Source organism: Poecilia reticulata, chromosome 18, assembly GCF_904066995.2.
Source record: "Poecilia reticulata chromosome 18, P_reticulata-male-v2, whole genome shotgun sequence".
In the NCBI taxonomy this organism is placed as follows: domain Eukaryota; kingdom Metazoa; phylum Chordata; class Actinopteri; order Cyprinodontiformes; family Poeciliidae; genus Poecilia; species Poecilia reticulata.
This window is the reverse complement of record NC_088847.1, coordinates 8870041-8876047: the sequence shown is the minus strand read 5'-3', so window position 1 is coordinate 8876047 and position 6007 is coordinate 8870041.

Genomic DNA, 6007 nt, shown 5'->3' with positions numbered 1-6007 from the left:
GGCTGCACAGTGGCGCAGTTGGTAGAGCTGTTGCCTTGCAGCAAGAAGGTTCTGGGTTCGATTCCCGGCCTGGGGTCTTTCTGCATGGAGTTTGCATGTTCTCCCTGTGCGTGCGTGGGTTTTCTCCGGGTACTCCGGTTTCCTCCCACAGTCCAAAAACATGACTGTCAGGTTAATTGGCCTCTCCAAATTGCCCCTAGGTGTGAGAGTGTGTGTGCATGGTTGTGTGTCCTGTGTGTCTCTGTGTTGCCCTGCGACAGACTGGCGACCTGTCCAGGGTGTACCCCGCCTCTCGCCCGAAACGTTGGCTGGAGATGGGCACCAGCACCCCTCCCGACCCCACTGAGGGAAAAAGGGTGCAAGAAAATGGATGGATGGATGGATGTTTAACTGAACTATATAAAAATTGTATTTGATGGAGAAAAACTACAACAAACTGGGACTCTATCGTAGGTTTATAAAGCTAATTAAAACATACTGAAATTACATATGCAATACTCTTCATTTTCGTTTCGCTACGGCACATTTTTCAGCCATTACAACTGTTTAATCGGTTAAGATGCGGTAAGGGGATTTTCTGAACCGTCTTTAAACGCACCACGAGCATAACGCATTCTGACGCCGCGGTTTAGGATTTACGTAATCACCGAGGCCAGACCACCAGCTGCTGATGAGCGGAGCAATTAGCCAGAAGCCAAAGGTAAAAAAAAAACCCAACTTGGCTATTCGAAATAAACCATGTAAGTTGAGTAGCTAATGGAGGTAAAGTTGGCTAAATGACTAGTTAATAATCCACGACGGTATATCCTATTAAGTTAGCTAACAAGATGTTGCCACATCCATTGCTAGTTAACGCCAGAAATAAACCCAATACTCAATTTCTGTACAGAAGTTGCGCTCACTGTTGCTTTCCACATGTTAAAAAAATTCTTTATTGTCACGATAGAAAGGGCAAAGAGTCAGGATGGAGACATTAGACTAGAACCGGACGGTGATGCAGGTTTTCATCCGGTAAGGAGAGATTAGAACTCGCTGAGAAACAGATATTTGCTGTACAGGGTTTTTACAGATATTTCTGAATTATTCTATATATATATATATATATATATATATATATATATATATATATATATATATATATATATATATATATTTCAGATATTGTGTTGAAGAATTTTCCATATTTATACCTTGGTTAATTTTGTATGTCTGTGTTGTCACATTTGACTAAAATTATTCCATTTTGTTTAATAACTTGTACATATGAATGGTGTTTTACTGAGTACGTCATGTCCAGTGTTGCTATTTGGCACTTAATAATCTGCTACTGACCATATGAATGTTTGAGTGTAATTGTGTCAACTCAATCTGCTAAAACATTGAATTTTGTTAGTGTACAGATGGATGCTGCAGTGAGGTAAAAACACACAAACTCTAAGGACAGGTGAATGCGCAATGAGGGAAAAAAGTAAAGTATGAAACAACAAAAATGACTATAAAAACTAATTTGAAACTTAGCAATGTGTAACTAGTAACTAATAAAAACCAGCAAACACTCTAAAAACAAATCAAAACTGAATTAGACAAAAAGTCGTAACAAATTAAAAGTAAGCTATATTGAAAAACAAAACTTTTATAAACCCGTTTCACACATAGTCTTTTTCTTTCTGTGGAACTGTGTTTGTATTCAAGATTATTAGCCAATCGTTAAGACGTTAAGATTCGCCGTCAACCATGCCAAGAAACTTGAAGTAGGAACCAACAGAACAAAACACTTTGCAAACTTGCTGACTAAACCTGAAACAGAGTATCGTTTTCCACTAATAAACTCGTACTAGTCTGGACTTAAAAGCTGCTCGGCAAGGAGGAAGCTATTACTAAAAAAGCCACATAAAAAGTCAAGTTATGGTTGGACTCAATGGACAAAAGACCAACACGTAGGTGGCACAGCTATTACAACAGTGCATTTTAGCACTTAGTGGAAAATGGAGAATGTGAGTGTAACTTGTTGGAGTTCAAAGTTTAACAATATTAAGACCAAAATGACCAATTCTATTTTTCCCCAAAGAGCAGACAGACCTGGACAAACACAGACGGTGAGGTCGTGAAGGCCTAAAAATATCAAACTTTGACACGTGTTCCAAACACGCTTGCCAATCTGTCAACTGTGTGTCATAAACGGGCAAAAAAGTGAACCTGGTGATGGATCACCTTGAACTACATCGCGGTGCGAATGGAAAACATTCCCCTTGCCTGGAAGCCGTTTGCTGAACATTCAAAACAGGTTCAGCAGATTAGTCAGTGAGTTCCTGTGGTGCACATAGTGAAACCAGATTCATGTGAAATCGGGGTGAAAAGCATTTGACATTTATCCCTGTCTGGTTTATATCAACTTAAACCCAAGACTTGGCTCTTATTTTTAGATATAGGATTTAAACATCACCTGTAGCGTTGATATTTGTGACAATTTGTTTATTTGTTTCACTTCACCTTTAATGTCTTTAGCCAATGTTTCTGTGTCAGTCAGGTCTAATTTTCTCAGTAGGTTTTCCTTTCTGGGTCCAAATGTTACCCCAACAGATTAAAAGTTGTGGTTGGTTCAGACACAAAGACTTTTTCAACCACAAATAAAACACATCCCCAGTACCACAGTATGATGCTGCATCGCTTAGGATCCGAAACCAAATAAAAATACAGGACCAATATCGCTGATACCGATACTTTTTACTGATATATCATCGAATGTCTGACCTTTAAGGTGTTTCTGTTGTTTTTCCTTGAATTATTTTGTTAAAACTTTGTGACAAATTTTGGACAAAGTTTATAGCTACCTTACAAAATACTTTAATAACTTATTTATGTGATAACCAGAAACAAAACAAAAATTTTTTTTGCATTTTTTTTCTAAATAAAGTGCAAAAAATATATAATTTGAGAGCAAATCAAACCAAAATCTAATTTCCATCCCTGGTCCCATCGGGAGGTTAATGTTTTACAATAATAAGAAAAAGCTACTTTACACTGCAGCACAAAAAAGAAGAAAATGAGATAATTAAACAATTCGTAGTCTATAATTATCTTGAATAATTTACAATTTAAGTTGATAAGTTGACATAACTGCGCTAAAAATAGAGTAGTATGCAGTTAAGCTGTGCTAAGCTAAGCAGGCTAATGGTATGAGTAGAAAAATTAGCCTGTGTCGTAAGCCAGGGTTTTCCACACAGCAAACTGACTTCCTCACATGCTTGGAAAGCTTTAGATAGCCTCTGAAGGTCCAGACAGAGCTGTTAAACAAGTGCCAACCAGGAGTCCTCGACCCGTCTCTCACACACTCAAACCAGCACAGTCTGGGTGAGGAACAGCTTGTACAGGACAGGAGCGCCAGATGACTTCTGCCCAGACTGGAGAGGAAGAAGAGGCCAAGTCAACATCAGGCCATCACAGCGAAAACATTTTTTTTTTTTACAAAAACACATAAGAGAACAGTAAACAGATTAGAAAACCCCAAAAAGACCGAACAGTGAGCCCATTTCACAGCTGCTGGCACCTGAATTATACTGGATGAGCTGGATTTGAACAGTTTGGGTTTATGCTGAGATTGAAGCACACATTTAGGGAATCCATTTAGGAATCAGGGGACTAAATGTTCCCTGAATTGCAAAGCTGGTAGAGACATTCCTCTGAAACACTTGAAGCTGTAATGTCAGGAAAAGGTGGGTTTGTAAAGTTGTTGCACGATTGTGGGATCGACAGAAATATAAGCCACACTTTTCAGATATCAAAGTTTGATATTTTTAGGCCTTCTCGACCTCACTGTTGGTCTGCTTGCTGCTTTTAAACAGTTCAAATCAGTCAACAAACACATCTCTTTGTCTCTTGCCTTTCAGAATGCTTAATGGCTTCTCTGTAAATGTGATTTTTTATGTCAAAGGTCAATGCAAAGGTGAAATCAACAGAACTTTACCCTCACACACTTGGCTCGGTCCAGTTATTGTGAAAGACTGACGATTTAAACACCAGCGGCTGTTTGACTTTTAAACTCTTGACAGCGGCTTCGCTCCCTTGAGTGGCATAAGAAAAAAATACAAGGCGTATGACTCAGATGTCTTGTCATTATCCTGCAGCAGATGTTGCTTTATGATTCACACGCTTTCCTGTTTAGTGCTGGAATCAAGCTGGTGTGCTGTTCCCACCAGAGATATGCATCAAGATTCTGTTCATATATGCTTTGCTTCACTTCCAAATCGCTTTTGTAGGGAATTTCTATCCAAGTTGACCAAAGGTGAGAAAAAAGAAGGACCAGTCTGTGTTAAACAAGTCTGCTGGTCCTGGGGTCTGCAGGGGTTTTCAAAGTGGGAATGACAACCAGCTACAGACGCAGAAACACCAAATCTTACCACAAAATGTTGTGCAGTTTTCTAGTGCAGATATCTTTGTACATTTGAAGTAAGACGAAACTAACAAGAAGTTCTTCTGCAGCTTTGTTTTAAGTCAACAATTCCTTTAATATTGATGGAAAAGTGCTAGTTCAATCAACAGATTACTTCACTTATACCAAGACTTTTTCACCATGTTTTAAGTGAAATAATCTGGCAGTGGAACTTGTACGTTTTCATCAATATTAAGGAATTATTGACTATAAACGAAGCTCCTATATCTTGCTGAAAGGTTTGTTAGTTTTGTCTTATTTCAGATGTGCTAAAATATTGACACTAAGCCATATAAACCAAAAATACTCAGTAAGATTTTGTGTTTTTGCAGTGTTATATTTCTGTGAAACTTTTTACTGCTGCAATACTTGACCTTTGATTCATATATGTTTCACTCAAGACAATAAATTTAATTTGAATTGAAAAAATGTACTGAAGGAGGATGTGCATTTCAAAAAATGTCAAAAACACTATAAGAAGTACATAAACAGGGCAATGTCAAGTTTAGCTGAATCGTTAAGGGTGCTTAAAATATTAACCAAAATTAATCAGTCATCCTATTTCAGGACCTTTTTAAGCTCAAACATACAAAACTCCATGAAGCAGATGTTTCCATGAGCTGAAGTCTAAATAAGTACCAAACAGTTTGTAGCAGTAAAATTAACAACCATTGACTAAAGGATCCAATCAGCCTCAAGCAACTCACCACTGAATTTTGTACGTCCATATAAAGTTTTCATCAAGTTTAGGATGTAAAGGACAGATAAATAGCAACAATGGCTGGATGAATGAAAGGGTTGATGAAGTTGGCTAAACGTCTGCTGTTACTGTTTCTTGTTCCTTCTTTTGCCCTCGTTTTGCGCCCTGAAGAGATTCATGACGTCTCCCCACTTTGCTTGACAGTTATGAGATGTATGTTTTGTTTTTTACAGGCATGCTATGCGTTATGGCCAAGCGTTTACACTTTGGTTTTGTCTGATGAAAGACGCAATCAAGAGAGTTGATGCATGGGAAGAAGGGCAACTATTTAAAATATTTTAATCTCTTTGCCTGTAGAATGACTGAAAATAATATTCTGCTCCAAACGTGAATCCAAATGTTTGATTAGCAGCCGCTGCCATTTTGTTTTTCGCTCTGTTGCGTTCCAGAAACGCAACACACACCATGAATGCAAAAACCTTCTGATTGAAAAGATGAAACCGAATCCATTTTCAAAAGCTTTTATTTGGCTTTTCTTCCACTCTTTTACATGTTTGTAACACCGTACAGTACAACGATATTTAAATTTAAAAAGTGCAGTCCAACTAAAATCTCTCTCTGACACACAAAGTGCACAAAACATCAAACTCAGCCTGCTGTGTGCGTGATGTAAACTCTGCAGGCGTGTTAAAAAAGGACTCTAAACCCATCCAGTGTCAGGGGATAGATGTGCAAACGTGAAGGCCGTGCAGCTCGTGGTTATGAATTGGATCCATGTTGAGCGCTTGAAGACAACCAATTCAGGGTGATAAATTATTCTAGACTGAACCAAAAATAAGAGCTAAACACAAACAGGAACAATTTTGACATTTAGACAA